Source organism: Canis lupus, chromosome 13 (assembly GCF_011100685.1).
Source record: "Canis lupus familiaris isolate Mischka breed German Shepherd chromosome 13, alternate assembly UU_Cfam_GSD_1.0, whole genome shotgun sequence".
NCBI classification, from domain to species: domain Eukaryota; kingdom Metazoa; phylum Chordata; class Mammalia; order Carnivora; family Canidae; genus Canis; species Canis lupus.
The window spans coordinates 19957951-19983633 of record NC_049234.1 but is presented as its reverse complement, the minus strand read 5'-3'; the positions used below and the strand labels follow the sequence as shown (position 1 = coordinate 19983633).

Sequence of the window (25683 nt, the reverse complement as noted above, 5' to 3'; positions counted from 1 at the left end):
CTTGTGGGTGCTTTAAATGAAAGGTGTTATTTGTCAGGCTGCCTCTGTGACAGCATCTTTTTTCCCATCCCCTTCTTTTCTTCTCTTCCCATTCCCTCCAGGGACCCCTCCAGCCTTGAATGAATGTCATTTGCTGCAGTAAACTAGAGAACTTCTGTTCCAGCTCTGGACCCCAGAGTCCATCAATTTAAGGCCTGTTTTCTCCTCTGTCCTGTATGTGGCAGGTACACACAAATTTGGGCGTTCCCCACCCTTCTCATTTCAGTTTAGTTGATGCCAATGGTATGGGATACAGGGAAATATTTATCTGCCTCCTTAGTTATAATATATATATATATATATATATATTTTTAAGTGTGTCCCTAACCTCATACCTGAGGCAGTCTAGAGTGTTCTTAACAGGACAAATATAGGACAGAGATAAAACACGTATTGTAACATTGTGACCCAATAGAATTCTGAGAGTGGCATATTTTGGAAGATCTCTGGTGGTAGGGCAAAATTCTGTTATAAAGATACTTAGAGAACTTGATTAAAGCTCTATGTTTGGGGTTAAATTTCAAAGAAAAGAGGGCATGGTTTTATTTTGTTCTAAGCATGCTTTTCCATTGCTTTCAAGTCAGACCCTTGAGCTGAAAATGAGTCTTGACTGGGGAGAAGGCAGAAACCAATAAAAGTCTTCTCCAGTCCAAACCAACTGACTGCTAGAAAAAAAAAGTAAACATTTACATAATCTAAATTATATTCACTTCTTAGCAAAGAAATGTAAGTACTTGTGATTTAATGGAATAAAAATTATTTATATATTTTCCCCTAAGTCCTTTTCTTTATACTCGTATGGACACAAATTTTTCAGGTGCTTTTTCCTGAAGAACAATTGTTTCTCTACTCTTCAGATGGCAGAAATAATAGAGACTAAAAGAGGACACCACCCAGGGTTTCCATAAATTTAAGTTCCATAAATTCTGATCTTCTTTTATCTTACTCTCTGGATTCTGAGTTTCTAATTTTTGACTGGGTCTCTGGACCTTTCTCGTTTCCCAAAACCTTGTTCACCTCCCTCTGGGACAGAGCAATTTCCTTTCCTGGGGATGTGGGGCTGCTTGGCTCCCTTCTCTCCCAGCCACAAATTCAGTGTTACCGTCAATGTCAGATCCCCCCCAGAATCACTTCTCTCAGCTTTCCATTGAGTGAGCAGTCTAGAGATAGAGCATCTACCGTGACTCTTCCCTCTAGAATTCCAAGACCACAACTCCTCTAATCATTGGCTGTCTTTCCCATTCCCAAGCCATATTAAAACACGGGTAAAGATTAGTACCGGAAATACACTGCTTAAGACAATAAGCCTGGTCCACTTAGACTAAATGATTCCATAGTTAAGAGTGTGTATTTTAAGAGGTACATCTTGCACACAAGATTTATATGCTTCTGTTTCACATTGAAGGCTAAATTGTTTTAAGATCTAGTGCTTTTCAGTAAGCACTTGAAATCAGGCCAAGAATGCCCAGTTCTTAGGCACAGCTCATATCATGAAGACAGAGATGGATGTAGGGAATGAGGTAAGGAAAGTTAAGGGAAAGACCACTTTTGGCAAAACGAATGGTGCTTGTTTTTCTTGTTTCTTTGTGTCAGTCCCTCCATGAGGATCAGTATTTGCTGAGAAGAAAAGCCACCTGGCCTTGTGGGGTGAACGGGAGAGAGCATCCCAAGAGTGATTATTGTAGAGTTAAGCGTTGACATAGTTAAAGACTGGGAGGAAGAAAGGATTGCATGTCAGGATAGAAAAGACACCTAGGGTACATAGACATGCTTCCCACAAAATGCAGTGGCTGATCATCACCAACTGCTCCCTGATTAGCAAGAACAAGCACTTTCAGGAAAGAGAGAGAGAGCACTGGGCTAGGGGTGCCTGCCTGTCTGTGTTCTAGGTCCTGCCCAACAGCAGATTTGCTATGTGAGTTTGGGTAAATCCCAAAATAATAATAACCTCACATATTAGGACTATAATGAGCATTCTGGTGGGCGTTTTTTGTGTGCTGGTTATTTGTTGTTGTACAACAAACCGTCCAGAGCTGCCTCGCAGGTAGACGGACTCCTTACATGGCTGCTGGGATCCCCCAGAGTGGGCGTTCCAAGAGGTGGGAGCTGCCAGTCTCTTAGGTCTGGACCCAGAAACTGGTACATTGTGTCATTTCATGCTGCGAGCTGCCATGCATCCATAGCTCCCAGCTCCAGGGTACCAGCATGTGGCCAAGGGGCTAGTGATTGGTGCTGTTCCACTCACACTGGACCAGCCCGAGAACTGCATATCCCACAGGAAGGAGACTGTAGTGCAAACATGTGGAGGTGAGGTGGGTAGCCTCAGTCCCAGGATAGCTGTGGCTGGCTTTGCTGCTGTTCTGTGGAGAGTTGCACACACAGAAACAACTGCTTTTCTTTCCAGCACAGCACTTAGATCATCAAAATGATTGTCTGGCTCTTGGGAAGATCAGCAAAGCAATTGAATGTAGTTGTGGTGAAATAATCCAGGCCCCAGAAAGATCCTGCTGCTTGACTGGGCTGTGACCCCCTTCACTCGAGTGATTCCAGCAGGACTCTTGGGAATAGGGATGTAGCATTCCTCCTTTCATCCTTCGGAGTCTTCATTTACAGCCTACCAGTTATGAGACAGGTTCGTGTTGGAAAGTACAGAAAGGTGAATGGCGGTTCCTAGGGTGTTAATAATCTGGCCACTGTGGTCAGGAAACAACAAAGCCTGCTAAAAGCCTAGGGATAGATGAGACTTTTAGGGAGGCATCTTGTAAGGGCTCCATGTGTTTTATCACACCGAAGGCTCAGAAAGACCCTCTGAGGAACTATTATCCTCATTTCACCGAAGCCAAGGCACAGAGACGCTATGTGATTTGCCCAAGGTCACACAGTAATAAGTGTCAGAGCTCAGGTCTGAACCAAAATAGTCTAACTCTGGAGCCTGTTCTAAGGAACTCTACCAGTAGATCTGCCTAGTGCCTTTTTTGTCTGTGATTATTAGCATTTTCAGGGACTAAAGAGCGTATAAGCAAAGCAGGTAATACATCTAAACAGGAAGCTCTTTGTATTGTTGAGATACATACACCTGGTGTGTGTATGAACACTATATACATTGTGTACAGTTATAAAGTACATTGGGATGGGAAACTTCCCACCCACTACAGGGATCCCCAGAGAATCATCATTTGGCTTTGCTTGAACTTTAAGGTCAGGCGAATAAAAATACTAATGGCCAGCATTAAGAACTGATGCTAATAATTGCTGTAACTATGGAAACAAGCTGGATACAAAGGACAAAAACAGTTTTTGAAAAAGAATTAAGCGCACACACATACACATACACGAGTGTACGCTCACAAGGTAATGAGTAGGTTTGGGAACCCAAATAAATTAATTAAGGCTGGATAATGGAGTAGGGTGGGGCAGAAAGAAATATAAGCACTGCATTCCTGGTAATCTATAAAATATGGTCTAAGGCTTTTTTGTTATTTGTTTTGATTAGAGAAATGAGACTTGTGTGTGTGTGTGTGTGTGTGTGTGTGTGTGTGTGTGAAAAAAATCTCTGTGATAACCATCCTTATAATTGAAAATAGGATGCTTGCCTTCTAAATGGATATAGCATAAAAAGCATAGCTTATATAGGAAGAAAAAGAAATAGTGGAAAACACCAGGAAACAAAAGAACACTAACAATAAACCCCAAAGTGTCTACATTATGGTAAATACATAGGTTTACATTTTTCTCTTAACACATAAAATATTTCAAAGTGGATTAAAAAGCAATAGGCAGTAATTTGCATTTATGGCTAATTGAATAAAATTTGTCTAGTCCATTATTGCATTGTACACTGTTCTATTATATCTTCTTCAATTACCTTGAAGACAGATGTTATTCACTTTGGTATTGCCCATGGATAGTTGGTATATGGTTGGTACTAAAATACATGTGAACTGATTTAATAATAAAAAAGATAATAAGTGGATAACAATGAGAAAAATAGCATGGGATCAAAAAGTGTTGTATACAGTGGTTTCACGTTGATAAATGGTGCAATCAGTGGTGAAGATATAATAGATTCAAAACTTTATGTGCCAAAGAGCATCGCTATAAAATATATGCAGCAAGAACTGTTAGGAATACAGAGATAAATGGGTGGTAAGAGGCTGAGCTTTGTATCAGTCGTACCTGGATTTGAATCACCGCTCTGCTGTTTACCAGGTTGGGCCAATTATTTATCTTTTCTGAACCTCATTTTCATCAGCTACAAAAATAGAAATAACCTCATTGTTGTGAGGATTGCTTAAGGGAATGTAAGTAAAACACTGGCCCATCAGAGTTAGCTTTTCCTCCCCACCAAGTCCTTTACCTTTTGAAAGAGGAGAGGAAGGAAAGGAGGAAGGGAGGGAGGGAGGAAGGAAGGAAGATAGGTAGGTGGGGAGGGAGGGAGGGAGGGAGGGAGGGAGGGAGGGAGGACATCTTCCCATTTTTATATTAGTCCATTACATTGTGTTATCCAACTTTTTGATTTTGCTAGTCTAATTGGTGAAAAAAACAGCATGGTAAGTTTGATTTACATTTCACTTACTTTAATGAGGTTGGGTATCATGTTGTAGGTTAAGAGCCTTTAAATATCTTTTCCTGTTTATATATTCTTTGCCCTTTGTTGTTGTTGTTGTTAGGTTGATTAACTCTTGTAGGTATTCTTTATAGTTTAAGGAAATTATCCTCTCATTAGTTGCAAGTATGTCTCTTGTTTGTTTTTGGCTTTGTTTAGTGGTACTTCGTTTTTTTCCATAATTTAAAAATGTTTATATAGTCAAATTTACTAATCTTTTTTTTTTCAAGGTCATTCAGGTTTTATGTCCTATGTGGAAAGGGCTACTTCACCTGAAGATAATTTTAAAAGGTCATTTTTCTTCTAATATTTGTATAGCTCTCTTATTTAAGTTTATATCTTGGTCCATCTGTAATTTATTCTTCTTGTTGAAGGTACATTGTTTTAAAATCCCCTGTACATTTTATGTACTGAAAACAAGTTGGACTCTTTATTAATACCATGCCGTTTGGTGTCTAAATTAAAAGTGGGGAGACCAGGCAATAAGCTCCAGATATCTGCCAGGTGGTTGGGGAAAGGAGGAGTATATTGGTTCTGTTACGAAAAAGACCAGTATAACTGTGAGTTACAGGGAGGCCGAATTCAGCTCCTCCAGGAAGAAAGAACATTTTAACAATTATAGAGTCCAACAATAGAATTCTCATCTTTGCTTGAAGTTTTCTTGATGGAGTAGTAAGCTAACCATTTTTCTGAATATTCCAGGAAGCCTGCATTCCTTTTTTCTATAGTCCTCCATCTGATTTTTCAAGAAGAGCTTTACATTTTACAATGAGCTTCATTACCAAGCAGTTCATGGGAAATAAGACATACAGGAATGAGAGGTGTAGGACTCACAATGGTGCCTAGATATTGAAAGAAGTTTTGTGAGAATCATGTACATGCTGGAGGTAGAAGTTTCTGAAATCGTTCAATGTAGTACAAAGAGACTGAGCTTCAGAGCCAGCTCTGTATGTGCCTATGTACCTCCGAGTGTCAGTGTCCTCATCTAATAAATGGGGATGTCAGTCCTACTTACCACAAGGGATTGTTGTCAGGCACTCTTGAAAGGTTAAATGCTCAATAAATATTAGCTATTTTTATGTTTATCCTGTTTAGGCAAAATTCCATTGCCTAGTTTTGTTTTGTTTTGTTTTCCAGTAAGCATTTCCTGAGTACCCATTGTATACTAAACAACGTATTGGATTCTGGGGCAAACACAAATAAGGTTAAACAAGGAACTTGTCCCCAAAGACCACAGCTTTAGGTTATACAGAGGTAGGGACAAAATGTTGATAAAATCCATTATTAGATCAGTAAAGCCCAAAACACTGTACAGTAGAATCTAAACTAGAGAAGAAATGGCACACATGGTGGAGTAACTTATGTTGGCAGCGAGCCTATAGATGAATAGCAGCTGGGTTGCAAAATCAAGTGGAGGCCTTCACCCCACCCTCCAAACCAAACAGTCCCCTTCTTTCATGCAGGTAACAAGAGATGACAGCACAGGGATCAAACCCTAATGCACAGCCTTTCATGAACCCCGTCCCTCTTTTCATCCTGATTAGAGGATAAAGGAAATGGGTTTCCTGGCTGGTTTCATCCTGGTAAATGTTTTGCCTGCTTTGCAGAACCACTATCCTAGTTAAGTGCAATTTGCTGGACCTGCAGTTGGTTGAAAACAGCAGGGTCTTTGTCAGGGAAAAGAGCTGTAGTGACTGGGAGGACATTTATAAAAATGCTGGCATGTCTCATGCTCCCTGCCAGCTGGTACCATTGGTGCACTTTTATATGTGACTCTTGAAATTCCCAATACTCAGCCCTTAAGGTACAGGACGCAATGAGTAATCAGATTCAGTTCTCTGGGATCCGTGGTAACGGTGGCTTCTAAACGTGGGTATCATCCTACTGAAACTGAAAAAATTCTGAGAAGTTGGGAAAAACAGGTTGCTTTTGAAAAAGTATCTGAGATATCTTTGTAAAGGACTGTTTGGGTTCTTTTCCAGTGGTTTTATTTTTATTGAGGACCAGTAGTCTATAAGTTGAAGGTCACATGTCTTTTTCCGTTCCAGCTACTGTAACAAAATCCCACAGACCAGGTACCTTATGAATAATAGAAATTTATTTCTCACAGCTCTGGAGGTTGGAAATCTAGGATCAGGGCGCCTGCATGGTCAGATGAAGGTCCTCTTCTGGGTTGCAGACTTCTCAGTTGGATCCTCATAGCAGAAGGAGGGGCAAGTGTTCCTTCTGGGGTCTCTTTTTAAGGCACTCTCATGACCTAAGCACCTCCCAAAGGCCCCCTCTCCTACCATCATTACCTTGGGCATTAGGATCTCCACATACAAATTTTGGGAATCAGTCCATTGCAACATGGATAGCTGGAACCTAGCCTTTATGTGAATCCAGTGTCCCATTCTGAGTTACAATTTTAGTAAAAAGAAACCCTTCCACTAAAAGTCTCTGGTTGCTCCACGGAATGTACTATACCTATTTAGAATTCTAAGTATAAAGATTACATAGTGGTTTGGAAGCTGCAAAGTGATGAGTTTGAAGAAGCCAGCTCCAGCTGCATCTACGTTATGATCACCACTATATATATGGAGAAGGTCTAGGAGAGAGCTCTTCAATTAAATATATTTGATGTACCTAGGTAATGGAATATGTTCAAAGATTTCTTTTCCTTTTAAAATTTTATGTGCTGTAAAAAAATTAATTTAAAAAATGACTTAAAATAGAAGAACTGTGTTTGGGTAAGGCTATAGGCCACCATTTGTTCTCCCTTGTGGGCATGGTCCAGGCCAGCTTTTGCATATGAACCTGAGCTTCCTATTTGCTACTCTGGAGAGTGGCATGGAATACCTGGCTTTTCTTAGAGTTTAGTGTAGGAGTGGGGTAACTATGGCCTATGGGCCAATTCTGGTCTCCCTCTTCTTTTTGTTTGTTTATCCACCCCGGAGTTAGAGTGTTCACTATTTGCTGTAGCTATAGGTGTCAGAGGCTAGATTTCCTTTGATGTCCTTGTTTTTGTCCTCCCCGTTGTCTTAAGTTTCCCTAGAGACTCCTTTGGGGGTTGGATCTGAGCCTTGCATTTCTTTTCAGTTCTCTCCTGTTATTATACAGGAACCCTGTTGATGTGGTATGACATAGGGTCAGCGAAGGACTCTGTTATCTGGTGATTGGGTCTCAGTCCTCAGTGAGTTTTTAATCATTGTAGATTTAAGAGCTTTTTAATTTCTTTTTCTGTCTATATTTTTTGTCCATCTTTCCTGTTGGGTTGACTAACTTTTGTAGGCGTTCTTTATAGTTTTAGCCTACTATTAGTTGCAAATATGTTTCCCATTTGTCTTTGGGCTTTGTTTATGGCTTTTTTTTTTCCATGTGGAGAATGAAAAAAAAAGATCAATAAATTTGATTGTATAAAATTCTTCACAAGTGCTTCTCACAAGTTTTTTCACACCATCGGTGAGACAGGAAGCCAGAAGGGGCTCAAGTTGGGTATTTCCTTTCTCTCACATCAGTTATGCTCTGGTAAAACCCTAGTCAGTGGTTTAGACTCTGGTAAAATAGTTTCCATTGAAGGCAGGTCTTGTTAAGGAGAACAGAACTGTCTGGGTATGTTTCAAAATGGTTCCTTTACCTTCCCTCTGCTGGAAGCATGAGGAGAATTTCCACCAATCTTCACAGTGAGAAGCTATATGGAGTTCCTTAAGATAAAACCCAGGCTATTGTAGGGACCCCTCAAGGCTAGGCTCCAAGAGTTTTTAATCTCTCAATATCCAACAATTAATAATTAAAGGATAGTTAAGTATTCCTCCCCAGTGCTGGCTCCAGCAGAGCTTCTATTCCAAGTAAGATGTGATTCTCTGTATCTGCCCATCTCTCTAGTTTTGAAGGGATTGATTTGCTTTGTGATCTCAGTTCTCTAAGGGACCTAAGAAGAGTTGTTGGTTTTCAGTTTTTTAGATTTTTTTCTTGTTGTGCGGATGGGAGTGATGACTTCTGATCTCTTTGCATGTCAAATCAGAAACTTAAATTCGCCATTCTTGTTATGTACAGCCTATGCTAAGAATGGTTTCTGTATTATTAAATGGTTGAAAACAATATTTCGTGACATGTAAAAATTATATCAAATTCACATTTTAGTATCCAAAAATAAAATTCTACTGGGACATAGTGACTCTCATTCATTTGTGTATTGTTTAATGGCAGAATGGAGTCATTGTGACAGAGACTATAGCCAACAAAGCCTAAAATATTTACCATCTGATGCTTTACAGGAAAAGTTTGCTGAGCACTGGGTTAACCCATTCTGGTCACGAGTCCTGGGTAAGTTCAAATTCTTTGGTGTTATGCTTGAGTTGAAAATCAACAGTTACTGAGGACCTACGAAGTGTTGGAAAGGATTATTACATTCAGAGATGAGTGAAGACATAGACCTGCCCACAAGGAGCTTATAGGCTTGTGGGGTATACTGGAGGGCCAACCAAATAAGCATTTATTAGACTGGTTCAGAATGAAAGACATTGGAGTTAGTCTCGGACAAGAGAGAGTCCGTGGATCCCAGCCTAAGGGCTGGATCTTCTTAGGAGCACCAAGGACACTGCTGCAGTTTCTGACAGAGCAGCAATTGTTAACTTTACGGACTCCCAGTGATAGCTGTGGTCCCTCAGTTTTATAAAGCCTCTTCTGAATATGCATCACTATGTTCAATGTGATTTTTAATTCTTAAGGTATCAAGAAGTGACTCCCACTTTGGGGAGGAGGTGGGCTCATTTGTGAAATAAGGATTCAAAGCAGACCGCCAATCTCATCTCAAGAAGTCATGACTAATGGCCAGGGAAAACTTCTAAGTATTCATAAACAGGTAGAAATGCTTGAATAGTTTTAGGTTGGTCTTAACTCTGTTGGCCGTGTCTCCACCCACTCTGTCCTCTGAACCCTGCTTTGGGTTTCATGTAGAAAAGAGGCTAAGCCACAAACTGTTGAGCTTGTGTATATCCTCTAATACTGGGTGGGTCTATTATGATCTCCATCGAGAATAGGAACTCGAGAACTCTTGGCCACAACTGGTTATAAACTCCTTCATTCCTTATTGTTATGTACAACAGCTGTAAGACATCAGAAATACTTCCTCATCTTAAGTGGGTTGATGCTAAGGAGGGTCTGTGCTGGCCTTAAAGAATAAGATGGGTGCAGGCAACAAGTAGATACACAGTCTAGATTCCCTTATTCATTAAAGACAACTTCCCTGAGGAAAGTGAGGTGACCACACTAGCCTCTTGAGCCCCCTTTGGAGGCCATAGCATTAAGGTTTGCAATCGAGTAGTAGCTGTGAGTCTGTCTGGCTGTCCTCCAACTGTAACCCTGGCAGCATGTTCAGTTCTATAAGGGACCTAAGAAGAGTTGCACACTGTGCCATGGTTTGGCATGGAAACAAAGGTAAATTCTCTTGCCTCCCTCTTGTTTTTTTTTTTTTTTTTTTTTTTTTTTTTTTTACCAGAGTGATTGTGCAATCTCCCCAGGAGGTCTTGTAAGTGGGCCATTGCCACATTCTCTCAGTTGTTAATGGGGTTGGAGATAATGAAGCAAATGACCCATGCAGAAGTGACTGAGGCACAAATGAAGGGCATGTTCTTGACCATCTTGCAGCTCTCCTAGAATTTAGACTTCGGAGGAGTACCAAATCAGTGTGCAGAGATCACCTTAATTGAGAACTATGTCTTATATTCTTCCTTAAATATGTCCAGAGGTGGGTAACTCATGCCCCCATCTCAACCTATGTGCATTGGGGTTCACTAATGATTATGCTAGGGTTCTTGTGGTTGCAAGTGCAGAATCCAACTCAAACTAGTTTGGAAAAAAAATCAACATTCTTTAGCCCTCTTGACAAAACTTGGGAAGGGTAGGTTTCAGGGGTGAGCAGAATGGAGGTTTGAATACTACAAATCGGTCAATTTCAGTATCTCCAGCCCTCTCCCTGCCTTCTTTACAATCCTCCTTCCCTCTCTTCATCTGGGATTTTCTCTGCTCTTCTTCATTCTTTCAGATTGGCTTTCCCCACTTAGCAGAACACTCAGCCCCTGGAGTAACTTCCCAAACTCCCATGTACATCCTGCTTCATGATTATAAAGAGTTTGATATTTGTTCTTTCCATTTCCTTTGTTCCCTGTGCGGAGGAGAGACCTGGATCACTTAACTTCCATCGAGTGTCTATACCTCTGCAGGTCACAGTGGCCAGGAAGGAAGGACGCCCCCATGTTGTGGTTGGAATATGGGAGAGCTTTTCATAGATGAAGGGAAGAGGATTAGGCCAAGGAAACTAAAAATGGACATTAGAAACATCTTGGGGGATTTGGAGTGCTTTCATGAATAAAAATCTGGTTGCTCTACTTCTTAATTTTACCCTCCTTTGAAACACAAAATGAATTAGTTCTTTATTCTTTGTGACCTTTCAAATACTTGAATACAGCTGCCACATCTGGCCACTTAGCCTGATTCAACAATCTCCTGGCCCAGGTGTCCTGTCTCTGAGTTACTCTTCACTCTTCTTTTGAGCTCCAGCAGGATCTTCTTGGACTCCTTCACTCTTTTTCTTCAGCCTCCTCTTCACCCTGCCATTGTACCTCACCCTGCTCCCATCCCCACAATTCCCCTTAATCATTGCTCAGTGGCCTTGGCAGCTGAGAACCTATTACCCAATATCATGTAGGAATGTGGTCCTTTCAGTAGAAAACAGGTTTGGGGACCTGATAGATCTGTTTTGAATCCATCTTTCCCCACTGAGTGAAAGTGTGACCTTGAGAAATTGAAAATTAGCATTTTGCAATGTTGTTAGAGGATTATGGACTAATGAATACCTACCCACCTTGTCCCCAGCCCAAAGCCAGGCATTTGAGAAAGCACCAATAAACTGTGGCCATGGTTACTGTCAATTCTGACATCTCATAGGAAAGGGATATGTAGTTAGAGACCTCATATTCCATCCTGTACCATGGAGCAAAAGATGAGATTCCTCCTATATAGAAAAGACAACTTAGATTCCTCCTATGTAGAAAAGACAACTTAAAGATGTGACTGAACTGTACAGGCAGGCAAAAATTGGACCTTGGAACTTAAATTTCTTTATCCCTCAGGCCTTAGATTTTAATCTCTGTGCCACAGGGAATATAGCAGTTGATTTTCTCTTTGCTTTCTATCTCAGGTCCTAAGCTAATTGTCTTGAGGAAAATAAAAGCTCCATTACCTCAAGCTAGGGAATTGGACAGAATGTGATTTCCATCTAGGTCAGCTACTATAGACCCTAAAAGTAGAAATGATTCTTTCCTGGGCTTTACTGCAAGTGCCAGCCCAACTTGTTCAACCCAACCGAAGAAAGATGGTTTTCATGTTATTACTTTTACGAGGTATCTTGCATTTGTGGCTCTCCATGTGTTGGCTCTAGCTTCTCCAGCTTTAACTCCTTTTACCCTCTTATAATCATCTTCTGCCCATTCAGATAAGGTTCCCAAAGCCTGCCTTGTGAATATAAGCACCCTCTGAAATTTTCCCACATCATTACCCAAGTGGGTGTCCTGCACCAAAATAAATCTGTCCACCTTATGCATCCATCCATCCATATCCATCCATCCATCCATTGAATAAATTATAATATTTGTTCTCATCTATTCTTATTGTTCTAATCCAGTACTAGAGATGCAGATATGAATAATATCAAGTTTCTGGCCTCATGGAGTCTACATTTTAATGAAAGAAACAAAACAAACACACATATAGATACTTTGATGCTGGGTGCATTAAGTATTATTTTGAAAACTAAAGCAAAGATAGAAAAGAGAAAATGATACTGGGGTTGGGGAGAGGGGAGGGAATGACTATTTTAGATAAGTTCATCATGGATTCTGGAATCTTAACCATTTGGAGGATTGGGAACTGGAAGGTTATCTAGTCCAGAATACCTCCTAATTTAGGGATCTCTTTGACAGCATCTCTGAAATATAATGAGCCATAGAGATAATATACCATTGCTCTTAAGAGCATAGGTCTTGGAATTAGATTAACCTGGGTCTGAATTCTAGCTCAATCACTTGTTACAACTTCCTTCCATCTCAGAGATGTGATTTTTAAATTTTATATATATATAATATAAATATTTTTACATTTATATATTATATATAATATATAAAATTAATGTTATATATTTATATGCTTATATGTATACTTATATAAATGATATATAAATCAATATATTTTAAAATATATAATTAATATATTTTATAGATACATATATGTATGTATATTAATTATATAACATTTATTTAAAATAATATATAATATATACATATGTGTTTGCTTTTTGCTAACCCCAGTGTTTCTAGGAACTTTAACTTAACCAAGTAGCCTGACCTGAGATCAAATTGGATTTTTCATTACCTTTTTGTCTAATGAACCAAGTAAACCTACCCTTCTACTAGGCATGGCTTTTGTTAATTATCTTTTTAAATTTGATGTTCTTTTTTTCTTACTTTGCGTGTTGTTTTTAATGAGACAAATACATGAGGTAGTGTTTCAGGGAGGTTTGTAGGCAAGAGCAAATGAGGTTGTCACCAATAATAGGTAGCAGATTGTAATGCCAATATTCCCTAGAACATGTTAAGTGACACGGTGAGCAGTGTGCTGCGTTGCCCCATTTGTGGTTAACTGCTTTAAGCTAGAACAAGATGAATAAATGAGAATGGGTGAGAAAAGCTACCAGATTATAATTGCTGACATTTATTGGGCACCATTGTGAGCAGACACTGAACTAGACCCTTAACCTGATATTTCTATTAATCCTCATACTCTTATTATCCTCATGTTATAGAAAAAGGAATAGAAGCTTACAGAATTTAAGTAGGTAGCTCGGGATGATATAGCTAAGAACTAATTGAACTGCTATGTTGAGAACTTGTTTTTATTTTTAATAAAATATTCTATTGGCATACACAAGGGAATAAAGCTTTAATCATGAGCCAGATGCATGAGGGAAAAGGAAAAATGGGGCCAGCTGTAAGACCAGACATTTTCTTCCAGTGCCAAGAATAGTATTTTCACCTCTGCAGGTAGAGACACAGTTGTGGGGACAGACCTCTTACATAAAAAGCCTAACTTTTAAGATGTACTTTGTATGGCTATCTGAAAGAGTTGTATAAAAAAGTGGAAATAAACACATGTAAGGAGTCACTTGAAGGGCTTCATAAAACCCTCCTGTCCCAAATTACGTCCTCTGCCAATGTGTCATGTCTAAAATTCTTTTGTTAGTGATAATACCCTCATGTGGTTTTTCAGGTGTCCTGTTAATGTGGACAATACATTCACAGCCTATCAAATTTCATCAAAATTCAATTTGTCTTTTCACATTTACTCCCAGTGTTCCTTACCCTGAGATCACTTCGGGCCCTCACTTGACCTTCTGCTTATATGCCGTCTCACTTCTTTCTCCCCTCCAGCAGAACGTCTCCATTCTGTGACTGTCCTTCCTTCTTTTGTTCTCCAAAGCTGCAGTGGGTGATCATTGGTTTGTCATTAGATGGAATCCCTTAACCCTAGACGAGGAATCCTTTCCTTAGGAAACACCGTTGTAATGTTGAAGGAACTAGCTGATTCTGTGCATTTGGGATGCCTGAATTGTAGTTTGGGTCAGAGGTCTGGCTGCAGGGAGGGGGCAAGGTTCTTTTCAATTTACCAGAAGCCTTTCCACATTCTTAAATCACAGCTCCCTTTGCTTATGCATCAAGCTGGTTCTGCTTGTAAAATAGAAGCCAGCTCTTCATTTTCTGCCTGACATCTCATGACAGATGGAAATGTCCCTTCTGCTTCTCATCCTTATCTCTCAGCATCCTTCTTCTCTGAACAAATGAGCATTCGTGACCCTTTGTGAGTCAATTCTGTTTAAACAGAAGGCCAGATACACCTTGGTGTATTCAATTATTTTATAATCAGGTCCCTTTTCTGCAGCTTCTTTCCTCTAAGGGTCAGAGCATGCTTTACAAACTGTATTGGCAACATTATCAAAAGTCAGAGCAGTGACTGGCATTCGAGGACTGTGATTTAGGAGAGAAGAAACATGAAAAGATGGATTTGATTTTGGTCAAGGAATGATAAGCACCTTGTGGGTTACCTGCAGAGGGTGACACCAAGGGAAACCAGATCAACAAATAAATCACTAATGAAAGAGTTTCAGTTGGTGTTGGGGGCAGTTGGGAGCCCACCGAGTTGTTTCTTGTTGCAGACACTTAGCAAATCTCTATGGATTGATTAACAGTATAACTGCATTAATTCACAGTAGTTGTTCAGCCCCTGGTATGTGCCAGACACAATATTTGTCCCACCCTGGGCATCCAGAGGCTTGGGATGCTGCCGTAGGATGCAGTAGTGAATGAATATGCCATACTGTTTGCCTTTAAGAAGCTTATGTGTAGACCTATGAGATGAATAAACATGATAAAGATGATTAGAAGAGATGAGAAAAAGAAGCAAAATGAAGATGAAATCCGAAGAGCAGAAGTTACAAACTGGCATATTTATAATGGCCTGCTCAGAGTTTAAAAAGTAAGTGTTCTTTTGTCAATATTGAAAAATTGAGAGATCATACACACACACACCTTAGATTTTGAGCTGCTTTTGAAGAGCTCAGATCTACTAACATTAGCCCAAATTCCCATTGTAATGACTAGTTGAAGCTGAAAAGCCTTTTAGGTAGGACAGACTGTCTCTGATTAGACACATCTTCCCCAGCCCCACCCAATGTACAATACAGCCAGGTTCATTTATACACAAGTGACCCTCTTTTGCAAATATACCTCTTTGCCTGTCTAGCGTTTAAGTTGAAAGTTTGCTGCTTTGAAGTGCAGGAGGGAATGAAGAAGGAAGGTGTCAGTCCTATTTTGAGAGGTGTCAGAGAGGAAGTGACTATTGGTGTTGTTACAAGCTAAAATGTTAATTACATGGAAAATGGTGGATGGATTTTCCCCTACAGAGGAGATCTGAAAAGGAAAAGCAAGCAAATGCCTGGGAACTGTGAGCTTTTGCCTGAAGCATAGTGTTGGGGAGGGGATGGGAGAGAGAAGGAAAGATCAGACCATTGTGGGGCTTTGCTGGGCAAGCTAAGGAATTGGTGCACATTTATAGCATCTTTCTCTCTGCAACACCCTCTCCCCAAAGACACTAAGACGATGAATTAAAATTCTAAAAATGAGTTAAAGATAAAGCCACTTAGTTACTAAGGCCAGAATCCTGAGGCATTCCTTGAGTCTTCTGTCTCTATCCCTTCATGAATTTATTTATCAAGCCCTGCCAGTTCCACCTTCTAAATATTCCTCAATTTCCACTGCTCACCATCTTTATTCTGTTGTGTTGACTACATTCCTTCCAAGGCTCTCAGCAGTTCCCAGATGTGCTGCTTCTCACCTCACGGCTTCCCACATGCTGCCTCCTTGCCTAGATCTTAATTTCCCTTTGACAAGCTTTGGCCCACCCTTTAGATTGCAGTGTAATTGTCACTAACTCAGGGCACCTTACCCTGACCTGGCCCCATTCTCTACTCCCTCCTCCCCCCCACAAGATTAGGTCTCCCTGTATGTGTTCTCAGAACGTCCTTATGCATCTCCACCCTGGAACATATAACAGTTTTATTACTTGTATAATTATCTGCTCAGTGGTTCTCACCATCTCTCAACTGTAAGCTCTGAGAAAACAAGGGCAAGTTGCATCTATCCTGCCTATTGGGTCACCTGCCCCAACCCCAAGCAGGTGGCACAGTGACTACTGCACTGTGTCAGCAGCATTGTCACTGTGGAGTTACAGTTGTAAAATAATGATCAAAAACAATTGCTTGGCATGGTAGTAATACTGTGGTATAGTAATAATTGCTGCCATGTTAATTACTGAGGAGTAATGACATTGTGGCTCTGTGAGCAAAGGGACCTTGTTTATATTTTCATTCAAACAGCAAATAATGAGGCTCATTCTGTGCCTAGTTTTGTTTTAGGTGCTAGGGATAGAGCAGTCTCTGACTTTCTGGGGTGTATTTTATTTTATTTTATTTTATTTTATTTATTTTATTTTATTTATTTTATTTTATTTTATTTTATTTTATTTTATTTTATTTTATTTTACTTTAAAGATTTTATTTATTTATTCATGAGAGACACAGAGAGAGAGGCAGAGACATAGGCAGAGGGAGAAGCAAGATCCCTGCAGGGAGTCCATTCTGGGACTCCATCCCAGGACCCCAGGATCATGACCTGAGCCAAAGGCAGAGGCTCAACTACTGAACCACCCAGGGGTCCCTATGGGATGCATTTTAATAAATACATAAATGAAGGAGAAAGGAAGGGATGAAAGGAGGGAAGGAAAGAATAAAGGAAGGAAGAAAAAGGAGAAGGGAGGGAGGAAGAAGGGAAAGAAAGAAGGAAGAATTATTACCCTAAGTAATGGAATAAGTTGTCTCTGGTAGAGAAGTTTGGCCTGGAAAGATCACATGAGATTTCTTAATACTTCTTAATAATGAAAATCATCAGGTCTATGATTGATTTATTTGAAAAACTGAAACTGGAGGTTTCTGTTCACGTCCCGTGATTGCTGGAGATTTACAAAGTAAAAACTTTAAAACTTAGAAAGAACCATTTGATGGCTTTCTCTTTTGTTACTGTTGTTGTTTTTTTATTTTTATTTTTTCATTTAATAGCTTTCATACAAGGACTTGGCCAGCCTGTACATCTAAAGAGGAAATAGAACCTAGACAAATGAGGAGTTCTCCAAGTTCACAAGTAGGCACTTGGCAGACAGGGATCCTGAGGCCAGCACAGACCTCTCCATGCTATTTCAAGCCAATGGCATGTGTGGCAGCTGGTAAGCCACCTCTCGGCTTTCAGTGGCAATATAAAGATGAGAAAGATATTTGGTTCCCAATTTCCCCTCAGTCTGTTTCAGTTTTCTTCTTTACAAACCTATATCAACATATTTTCATAAGACTTTCAGAATAACCAAAATACCGAGCCATCAAGCACAAGAGAGGGCCTCTTCACAGCTCACAGACGACCACAAGATACTGCCAGAGAAGTAGAATAAAATGTACTTGGTAGATAAACAGAAGGAACGTAGTGGTTTATGTAGAGAATATTGATCCAACTCTTGACATGCAAAGATCGATAAATTTAAGTAGTCTTAAAGAAAAAAAAGATTTGGCTTCTCAGTTAGCAGTCTGGTCAACTAATAACAGACAATGAAAGAAATAATTTAAGACTTAAGCCTGAGATGCAACTAGATTCTGCAACCATGCATGGAAGAAAGAGAATGCTTATGCTGTCTCTCTTACTTCCTCCTGCAATCATGGGGCTGTTGGAGGTTTGCCCTAGCAGCTAATTTAAAAAGTTGGGGAGAACAGATCATTGGAAGTACTTGCTAGGTATAAGCTCTGACCCAGACCTCCTTGACTAACCCCTGGAAGGCTGTCCTCTGAATTTTTTTCAGGCATTCCCTTGATTCAGAGTTAAAAAAAAAAAAAAAATCAAGCAAACTAGAAGATAGTATTATAACCAATGTTAGAAATAATAATATTTTTATTACTTACATTTATCTTATTAGTAATAGCTAGCCTTTACTATTTTCCTTTTGGGTGCAAAATACTGTACTACCCACTACATATATAATTAGTAACAATTACGAAGTCAGTACAAGGTTGGGAATATTATTTCTAATATTTTTAGAAAAGGAAAATATAAGCGCAGAGAGATAGGTGTAAATGCCTCACTTGGGGTCCTGCAGCTGTGAAGTTACATGGCTGGGGACTCAGATGCCTGAGGCTGTTGTCCCCACAACATGCTCTGTAAAACCAGAAGGCAGTGAAACAAACCTAGGTCTGTCTGTCTGTCTGTCTGTCTTTATTTATTTATTTTTAAAGATTTTATTTATTCATGAGAGACCGAGAGAGAGAGGCAGAGACATAGGCAGAGGGAGAAACAGGCTCCCTCCAGGGAGCCTGATACAAGACTTGATCCCTGGACCCCAGGATCATGACCCAAGCCAAAGGCAGATGCTCAACTACTGAGCCACCCAGGCATCACAAGCTAGGTCCTTAGTGCCATTCTAGTCTATTGCTGGGCACCAAAGTAGTAATAACAGGATCCCTGGAAGAAATTTTCGTCTTTGATTTTTCTTTGGAATTCTCTGCCTTAAAGTTACACAGTAAATTCAAGAAACTATTTTTCCTTCCCTGGGCGGTTCCAGAGCCATCCTGTGGCCTCCTGATGCACGAATTTGGCTTTCCCAGACAGCAAATCACTTCACCATCCCCCTTCCTCTCTGGTCTTCACGATTCCTGCGTATGCCAGATGCTTCAGAAAACAAATCCTTTGTGTTGAATTTCCAGACCACAATTCCCAGACCACGGAAGGATGAGGACCGAATTTTTTGTGTTCCGTCATCTTTATTTCTGTGCATATATTTTTAGAGCAAGTTAAAAAGGAGAGGGAGGAAAAACCCACTCCCAAACAAACAACTCCCTGATCTAAATACAGAGAATGCAGGAGTCTTCACGTTCAGGGGAATGGGACAGGATGTCAGCTGTTGCTACAACAGGCAGAGCTTGTTTGAATAGAGTCAGAGTGTAACTTCTCTAAGAGAAGGCCATTGGATTGCCAAGGAGAAGGGAGTGCAAGGTTTGGGTGACTTAGCGAAGTGAACAGGTATTCTTTTGCAAGCATCCAGTAGTTAAAATTCTGGCAAACAAGTCCTTTCAACATCTCATTCAACAGAAAATGCCTAATAACGTATAAAATGTATTTCTTGTGGGGAAAAAAATAGAGGGAAGAAGAGGGAAAAAATAATCACTTTTTGTCTCTCCACACAGAAACAACTACGTTTAAATAATCGGTATGTTTTTCTAGGTTATTTTGTTTGTATAAGTACCTATGGGAGCATGGATATGCTGATATATATTTTTAAAGCAAGGATAGGGCCACACTATATATTCTGTATTGTCACCTGCCTTTTTTACTTTAAAATATACCACCACAGACATCTTTATTGGGAAAAAAGAAAGAAGGAAAGGAAAGGAAAGGAAAGGAAAGGAAAGGAAAGGAAAGGAAAGGAAAGGAAAGGAAAGGAAAGGAAAGGAAAGGAAAGGAAGGAGAGGAAAGGAAGAAAGGAAGAAGAAGAGGTGGGGAGGAGGGGGGGAGAGAAGAGGAAAAAAAAAGAAAAAAATTCATGATTATTCTTCATTGCATTAGAGTACATCTGGAAGGAATGAATATAAAATAGTTGTTGACTATATATGTTGCTTTCTACTTACCTATTACAAAGTATCCATGTTGACATACTAAATCTTTATTCAACTCTTAATAATTTTCTTAGGGTAAATTGATAAAAGTGGCTGAAAGCTCTGCATATACTCATGATTAAACTGCCTTTATATGCTCCAGATTAATCTATGTGTAGCATCTATTAGGGTTTGGTTTGTTCAGGAAAAACTCTACCAACATTTTAAAAAATAGTAATAAGATTAAAATTAAAGGAAAACGTTAAACCCATTGAGCAATTATAGCAGTACATTTCTATTTACTGATAAACAATGGAATTAATGCCATATCAAACATATTAAGAGTAACTGAAAAGTTATTTTGTAACTGAATGAGTGAGATGATCCTTCTTCTCCAGAAGAGTCGGCCCGCAGGCTGGAAGAAGGACCAAGACAAGTGACAGTTCATGATCATCTCCTTGTGTAGCTCTAGGAACCCGTACATCTTTCTAGTTCAGGGAATTGCATTAACATTGATCTTTGCTTAAATGGATCTGTCTGCTTTAAGAGGGAAATGAGAAATACTAGCAAATTTTTAGTGTGAGAGAAGTAGATGAACCTTCTTTCAAGGCTGATTTAATCAGCTTCTCTTCCTAATAAATCTGGAAATAAATGGAAGCAAAGACATGAATTTCCCTGGCACATTACCTTTTTGTAGGAAGGATTTCCTGAGCAAAAAAAAAAAAAAAAAGAAAAAAGAAAGCCCGATGTTTCTTTCATTGGGCCCTATGGTATAACAACAGTACTGTTGCCCTGGTCTGAGACATACAAACTAAAACAAAGATTCTAGCAATTTCAGTACCACCTGCCAACATAGTAATGATGACACCCACAAAACTCACAGGAGTCCTGCCCCTCTCAGTGTGCCTCAGTCGCTGGACAACTTGCTGTTAATTTAATGGTGTATTCAGAGATTCCAAGAGGGTCTCAGTTTATCAGGAGATGGAGAATCACTACTTGCACCTTTGCTGCAAATCAGGCTCCATGAGATGTGTGACTTCCTCCGCGGATGCACAGCCCTGTAAATACAGACCTGTGTGTGACCCTTCACTCAGCTTTCTCCTAATATGGTCTGGTTACTCCAGCTTGCATTTACAGCCATCAGTTACCTAGAGTGATGCTGGCCAGGTATCAGAACATTGATCGAGAAGCCAAGGAAACCGTGTCACGTGTGTTTTCATAATTACCTCTGTGTTATTTGCAATTTCCAGACTCTGAGTGATAATGAAACACAGTCAGATGCTCGGTGTCATTTTAAGATCTGTGTCTTTTGAAGATTAAGCCTCATTGGGATTGCCCTCACATACTCTGTTCCTATAAATCAGAGGTTTCCTTTAAAAAAAAAAAGATTTTATTTATTTATTCATGAGAGACACACAGAGAGAGAGAGGCAGAGACATAGGCAGAGGGAGAAATAGGCTCCATGCAGGAAGCCTGATGTGGGACTCGATCCCAGGACTCCAGGATCACAACCTGAGCTGAAGGCAGACGCTCAACCACTGGAGCTACCCAGGCCTCCCAAATCAGAGGTTTCCTTGCAGTACATTTGAACAGAAAGATCCAGAAAGAAGAATTTCTGCTTCCATAATGCAATCACTGAGAACCCAAAGGCTCTGGGCCAAGTGGCCAACTCCACACCTTCCTTAATATTCATAAGAGAAAAAGCAGGTCTTTTAATTTGCATTTTGGGTTATGTTAGTGGAACGACCAGATACCCAGCAGGCAAGTGAGAACACTGGATACTGTACCTGTCTTCCATGAACAGCTCGAGTTTGTTATCCTAAAGGCAGAATGGCTCTATTGTCCTAACATCTGCTCGTAGAACCTCTTGACCTTTTCTTAGGAGTTTTGTTGACTTGAATGTACACAAGAATTACATTAAAAGTTTGCACATATGGTGCCATGTAGAAAACATTGAGAAATTTCTCATCCTTCAGGACTTTTGCCTTAAATTTTAGAACCAAATGGCAGCCCCCACCATTAGCATGCAGTGAGCTTTCGCTCTGGTTCAACAGTGACTCTGTCACATGGTTATGCATACACCTAATGGTCTCCAGTTTCCTGATAAGTGACTATTGATTGTTCCCTTGTCTGTTCAGGCTGCTATAAGAAAAAATTATAAACCGGGTGGCTTATAAACAATAAATATTTATTTCTTGCAGTGGTGGGAAGTCCCAGATCAAAATGCTGGCACATTCTAATGTCTGGTGAGAGCCCACATCCTGGTTCATACACAGCTGTACTTTCACTATGTCCTCACACTGCAAAAGGGGCAAGGGAGCTTTTCTGGGCCTCCTTTATTTTTATTTTTTTATTTTCTGTTTTTGTCATTCTAAAAAAGTTTAATTCCAGTAGAGTTAACATACAGTGTTGTATTAGTTTCAGGAGTTCCATATAGTGATTTCAGCAATTCTATATCTTGGACCTCTTTTTTTAGAGCGCCAATCTCATTTATGAAGAAGCAGCACCTCCCAGTGATTTCAACAGTTCTATCTCTTGGGCCTCTTTGATTAGAGCGCTAATCTCATTTATGAAGAAGCAGCACCTCCCAGAGGCCCCATCTCCTAAAATCATCACCCTGGGGATTAAGATTTCGAAATGGGAATTTTGGTGTAGGGGGGACACGAATATTCAGTCCACGGCAATTGTAAAAGCAAACATACAAAAGGCTTTTTAGTCATTTGATTTTAAACCACTTTAGTTACAGTATTTCCTGATCCTAACACCTAATAGATGCAATGTCGATGGAGGACAAAAAGAACAAAACAGACTTTCCGATGCAGAATTGTTTGCCCACCTTCGATGGTATCTTTAGAATACAGCATCCTTGCTTCCTCCATGCTTTTCTGTGACTGCAAGGGTGGTTCACACTCTTTTTCTGTAGGTGTCATCTTTCCCTAAATGCATTTTTTTGCATTCATCTTCATGGAAGGGGCAGCCCTTCCTCTGGTGTCCCTCTGCAGGGCAGCAAGAGAGCTTCCTGTAGTTTACCTCTACCTCACTTTACATTTCTTTGGAATGTCTCATTTTTGCACACTTAGAAATCTATATACTTTCTCTCTTCCCAGTCATTATTAAAAACCTGAATTGAGAGTTGCCATAAGTCTGATCGCTGGGGTCACTATTGATTTTACTTGTCCTCTCACTCCTCCCTTCCTCTTGCAAGAGCCACTGGAGAGCCCTGGCTTAGTTTTGAGAAATACATGCTGTGTTTGGGGCCTTCTCTGACATGTATATAGGATTCCCCATCAAAAGCAACAACAACAACAGCAGCAGCAGCAACAACAACAAAAATCTATCAGTCTGATAATTTCCAGAAAGAGGAAGGAAATTTCTTACTCTGAGAGGCAGATCTATGATTCCAGTCTGTGATCATTTAAAGCTCCTGAATGGAACAACCTAATGAAGTGCCACCCATATGTTTTGAGAGAGTTAACAAATATCCAAAAAAGGGGAGAACTTCTACCCCAAAATAGGAGGAAGCTTCTACTCCTACAGCTGGGGCAGGATGCTTAGGGGCATCCTATCAATGAATCTCTCCACCTTCTGTAGAAAAATAAATGACCTCAGATGAATGTGATGCTGTCGAAAACATCCTCCAGGACTGGTGAGCCAGTTACCTGTCTCAGTAATTCATCCCTTACTCAATAATCCTGCATCAGTACACTTTTCCTTATATTTCATGAAAATCCTTTTTATTTCTTTTCAAACCAACACAGCACAATGCCCAGGAGAGGCAGAAGAATGTTTTTAAAGGCACAGATTTCTGCCTTAAAATGTTTTCTTTAAGCCATTGGCCATAAATTATTAGGCAGTGTTTTAAAGCTTGACGGGCAAAGGACTTGTTTTCTCTCTCTCTCTCTCTCTCTCTCTCTCTTTTAAAAATTTGAATATCTTTGATTTTTTCTCTTATTTGCACAGGCTTGTTATCTCCAATTTTTTTTTTTTTTAATTATCCAACCCATTCAGGTGTTTATTCTATCTGCCCAGCCACTGTGGATATTTGGGTTTGTGACTCTTGAGTTAAACCCTTACTTTCTCTGGACACCTGGGTGGTTCGGTCGATTGAAAGTCTGCCTTCAGCTCAGGTTGTGACCTCAGGGTTCTGGGAACGCGTTGGGCTCTGCGTTCAATGGGGAGTCTGCTTGTGCCTCTCCCCCTGCTCATGCTTACATGCATGCTCTCTCTCTCAAATAAATAAATAAAATCTATTTTAAAAAAGTAAACTCTTACTTTCTCAACATTTTTTATTTTATTTTTATTTATTTATTTTTAAGATTTTCATGAGAGACAGAGAGAGAAAGGCAGAGACACAGGCAGAGGGAGAAGCAGGCTCCATGCAAGGAGCTTGATGCGGAACTCGATCCCAGGACCCCGGGATCACACCCTGAGCCAAAGGCAGATGCTCAACCGCTAAACCCAGGCATCCCTCTCAACATATTTTATAAAAGGCTGTCTTTATATGTATCTCCTACACATACCCAACTTTAATCTTGACCCTAGGATAGTTTTGAAGAATGAGGAGTTACTATGATGTATTTTTCTCCCGTATAGTTAGGTAAGAGGTGGCAGTGTTTGCCAATTTCCATGGTGTAAACACTCCCACTGTGCTTGTTGCCAGGTACCAAGACAAAGTCATCAAATACTGACTTGGGAAGATATGCACATGATCTGTTATGCAAGCCAGCTCCAGCACACTACTATTTATTGCCACCATCATACCTATGATCTTGATTTATTTCCTCAGATATGAGCTGATCAGATGAAGAGAATATTTGATCATGGCAATGGACAGAACAAAATACCTAGAGAAAAAGAAAATACATTTTTCAGGCAAATCCTAGAGTTATATAAAATATGAGATCAGCAGTTTTTTTCTATACAGGGCCAAAGAGTAAATGTTGTAGGCTTTGTAGGTCACATATACTTTTTAATACATACTTGTCCTTCTTCTTCCTCCTTTTTCCTTTTTCTCCTTCTTCCTCTCCTCCTCCTCCTCTTCTTTCTATGCTATTTTACAACCTTAAAAACAAAACAAAACAAAACAAAACAAAACTATTTTTAGCATACAGGCTCTACAAATGCAAGCCAAGAGCCAGACTGGCACATGGGCTATATAGCTTGTAGACTCTTTATATAAGAGTAAATAAATAAATCCAAAAAAGGGGGGGGGACCCCTGGGTGGCTCAGTGGTTAGGTGGCTGCCTTTGGCTCAGGTCATGTTCCTGGGATCCGAGATCGAGTCCCAAATCGAGCTCCTGCGAAGACCCTGCTTCTCCCTCTGCCTATGTCTCTGCCTCTGTGTGTGTGTGTGTGTGTGTGTGTGTCTCATGAATAAATAAATCTTTAAAAATAAAAAAGAAAGGTAAAAATGGGGAAGATGCTCAGATTCACATTTTTAAAAATCAGAAGGGGGTAAAATACCACATTATATGGTTACAGTTTTAATCATGTATATCTGAGTACCAATGCAGAAAACATAAATCAGTTACCTAGAGATTTTTAATTCAAAGAAATAAAATCATTCAATAGTTGCCATCAAGACTTGGTCATACATCTGGATATACATCTGGGATATGATCATGTGAAGAAATGCCTCATCTAAGAGAAAAAGAGCTGTAAGAAGTGGAAGTGGATACATTGAACACCAAGAACATGCATCCTTGTGTGCAAACTCATGGCTTGACATAAGGGTATGGACAGAAGCTGAGAGAATGTTACTGTG

The 25683-nt window shown here is 39.9% G+C and overlaps 1 protein-coding gene and 1 long non-coding RNA gene across 2 annotated transcripts in view; one reads left to right on the top strand and one right to left on the bottom strand.

Annotated features, from left to right (window-relative positions):
* Window positions 1–24952, bottom strand: part of LOC106559625 — a 44941-nt gene extending 19989 nt beyond the window's left edge. The window contains exons 1-2 of the long non-coding RNA XR_005368600.1: window positions 24900–24952; window positions 24681–24763 (exon numbers count right to left, since the gene is read on the bottom strand). This is a non-coding gene — a long non-coding RNA (uncharacterized LOC106559625). The remainder of the gene's footprint in view (window positions 1–24680; window positions 24764–24899) is intronic.
* The window catches only part of SNTB1 (syntrophin beta 1), a 232668-nt gene that overhangs the window by 32875 nt on the left and 174110 nt on the right, over window positions 1–25683 (top strand). The gene's annotated exons all lie outside the window — the stretch shown is intronic.